The sequence below is a fragment of the Nylanderia fulva genome, unplaced genomic scaffold, assembly GCF_048542155.1.
Source record: "Nylanderia fulva isolate GAGA-0341 unplaced genomic scaffold, ASM4854215v1 Scaffold1001, whole genome shotgun sequence".
Classification (NCBI taxonomy): domain Eukaryota; kingdom Metazoa; phylum Arthropoda; class Insecta; order Hymenoptera; family Formicidae; genus Nylanderia; species Nylanderia fulva.
The window spans coordinates 28,397-31,755 of NW_028189195.1; the positions used below are offsets into that span (position 1 = coordinate 28,397).

The following is a 3,359-nucleotide window of genomic DNA, read 5'->3' on the forward strand; positions in this document are numbered from 1 at the left end:
AATGGTTTTCCATCCCTTGAATGTCAACGTGAAGAAATTCAAGCAAGCGGGGGTAAACGGGCCCCTAGTTAAAGGGATGGTTGCCTGGCGTACGTAATACGCGGTATGTGCGTTTAAAGGGGGAAAATCCCGGGTGGTTTCCCGATTCTAGGGAAAAGGGGGGAGAACCGCGATGTAGCCCCCGGACCGCTGGGGGCGTTTATTTGGGGGGCAAACCCCCCCCCAGACCCCCCGGTGGGGTTAAAACCCCGATCTTTTAAAGGACCCCAAAGCCTCGTATTAATATGACGTGCATAAAGGATTAACGAGTTCCCACTGCCCCTATTACTAGTTCCTTCCCTCCCTTTCCAAAAACTTCCAAACCCAAAGGGTTAGAGCGTGTGTCCGGGCCCGGGAAAAAAGGAAGGGGCCCCCCCGTGGTCCCCGTGGGCGCGGCGGGCGAGATGGGGGACCGTACCACCCAAACACGAATAGGCTAACGGCGCAAAGGTGGTCCTGGGGAGGAAAAATCGTGGAGGAGGGAGGGCCGTCGCCCGGGGCTAAAAACTGCCCATCCGAGGCGTCTGATTTTTATCCCTTTCTGGGGCGGTTTTGGGGACGGTGGGTAGCATTTTTTTTTTTTTTTTTTTTTTTTTTGGGTATCCCCGTAGGGGCGAGGCAGCCGGAGTCTGTTGTTTTTCGTGGCAACAGTCTTACAATAACGTCCCTTCTATGTTAGGAAACCGGCCAAAGGGAACGGACTTGGAAAAATTAGCGGGGAAAGAAGACCTGTTGAGCTTGACTCTAGTCTGGCACGTAAGGAGACATGAGAGGTGTAGCATAAGTGGGAGATGGCAACATCGCCGGTAAAAACCACTACTTTCATCGTTTCCTTACTAACGGTTAGCGCGGAGCGCGTGCCCGAGGGTTTCTGCGCCCCGGCGGTCACGGGTTTTCTAAAACCCAAAGGGTTTGTAAGAGTGGCGTGAGGCCTCGGCCGATCGCCGTTAATACTCCCGCGGATCCGATTCGAGGCCCACTGCCAGGGGGGGGGGAAGTTGACTGGGGCGGTACATCTGTCAAAGAAAAAACGCAGGGGTCCTAAGGCCAGCTCAGCGAGGACAGAACCCCGCGAGAGCAAAAGGAAAAGCTGGTTGATCTCGATGTTCAGTACGCATAGAGACTGCGAAAGACGGCCACGCCTTTTGGCTTGAAGATTTTTCAGCAAGAGTGTAGAAAAGTTACCACAGGGATAACGGCTTGTGGCGGCCAAGCGTTCATAGCGACGTCGCTTATTGATCCTTCGATGTCGGGTTCTTCTTATCATTGCGAAGCAGAATTCGCCAAGGTCGGTTTGTTCACACCGCCAACAGGGAACGGGGGAGCTGGGTTTAGACCGTCGTGATACAGGTTAGTTTACCCAAACTGAGGGATAGTCATTGCAATAGTAATCCTGCTCAGTACGAGAGGAACCGCAGGTTCGGACATTTGATTCCCCGCACTCGGTCGAGCGGCCGGTGGTGCGAAGTACCATTCCGTGGGATTTATGCTGAAGCCTCTAAGGCCGTATCCTCTCTAGCGAAGGTGGCAATGATATCTCTAGGAGTCTCGTGAGGTCGAAAGCTCAAAACAATGGACACTACTAGGGGGCCCGGTCCTCGGGGGGTCGTCGCACGAGCCCGGTTGCCGTACGGCGCCATCGCCCGTCGTCGGAATCTCACCGCTACGACGGCACGGGGTCTAACGGTCGATCAGGGTTTCGCAAGTTCGAGTCGAGACTCGGACTCGTCTGTAGACGATTTAGGTCCCTGGCGGGGGTGTTGTACTCGGTTTAGAGCATTTTAACCACGCTGCGATCTGTTGAGACTCAGCCCTCGGCTTGGGGATTGTCTTGTGGGTTTTAGACGAGACCCCACACGTTCGACGGCGAAAGAAACACGCCGCGAACGGATTGGATGATTTCTCACTCGCCGGCAAAAGAAACCCACGCCGCAAACGGATTTGGGAAAAAATTTCTCGCCGCCGGCGAAAGCAACATGCGCGAACGGACTTGGGTTGAATTTCTCGCTCGCCGGCGAAAGCAACACGCCGCGAACGGATTGGAAAAATTTCCCCGCTCGCCGGCGAAAACAACACGCCGCAAACGGACTTGGGGATGGAATTTTCTTGCCGCCGGCGAAAGCAACACGCCGCGAACGGACTTGGAAGAAATTTCTCGCTCGCGGCGAAAGCAACACCCCGCAAACGGACTTGGATAAATTTCTCGCTCCCCGGCGAAAGAAAACACGCCGCGAGCGAACTTGGAAGAATTTGTCGCTCGCCCGGCGAAAGCAACACGCGCAAGCAAACTTGGAAAAAGCGGCTTGTGCGGCCGGAGGTGTTCGCCGCCAACGAAAGCAACACGCGCGATCGGACTTGGGTAACGGGCGGCGCGTGCCGCGGAGTGTCGCCCGCCAACGAAAGCAACACGCCGCGAATGGACTGGAAGAATTTGTCGCTCGCCGGCGAAAAGCAACACGCCGCGAAACGGACTTGGAAGAATTTCTCGCTCGCCCGGCGAAAACAACACGCCGCGAACGGATTGGAAGAATTTCTCGCTCGCCCGGCGAAAGCAACACGCCGCGAACGGACTTGGATGAATTTCTCGCTCGCCCGGCGAAAGCAACACGCCGCGAACGGACTTGGAAGAATTGTCGCTCGCCCGGCGAAAAGCAACACGCCGCGAGCAATCTTGGAAAAAGCGGTTTTTGCGGCCGAAGGTGTCGCCCGCCAACGAAAGCAACACGCCGCGATCGGACTTGGGTTACGGGCGGCGCGTGCAGCCGGAGGTGTCGCCCCCCAACGAAAGCAACACGCCGCGATCGGATTGGAGAATTTCTCGCTCGCCGGCGAAAGCAACACCCGCAAAACGGATTTGGAAGAATTTTGCTCGCCGGCGATTGCAAAACCTGCGAACGGATTTGGATAAATTTCTCGCTCGCCTGGCGATATCAAACACGCCGCGAACGGACTTGGAAAGAATTTCTCGCTCGCCCGGCGAAAGCAACACGCCGCGAGCGAACTTGGAGGAATTTGTCGCTCGCCCGGCAAAAGGAAAACACGCCGCGAGCGAACTTGGAAAAAGCGGCTTGTGCGGCCGGAGGTGCCCGCCCGCCAATGAAAGCAACACGCCCGATCGGACTTGGGTTACGGGCGGCGCGTGCGCCGGAGGTGTCGCCCGCCAACGAAGCAACACGCCGCGATCGGATTTGGGTTACGAGCGGCGCATGCCGCCGGAGGTGTCGCCCGCCAACGAAAGCAACACGCCGCGATCGTACTTGGTTAGGGCGGCGCGTGCCGCCGGAGGTGTCGCCCGCTAATCAAGGCAACACGCCGCATCG

General features: G+C 57.0%; 1 pseudogene; it reads left to right on the forward strand.

Moving 5' to 3' along the window:
- Positions 1-745: 745 nt before the first annotated feature.
- Positions 746-1,868, forward strand: LOC146725205 (large subunit ribosomal RNA; annotated as a pseudogene).
- Positions 1,869-3,359: the final 1,491 nt, after the last annotated feature.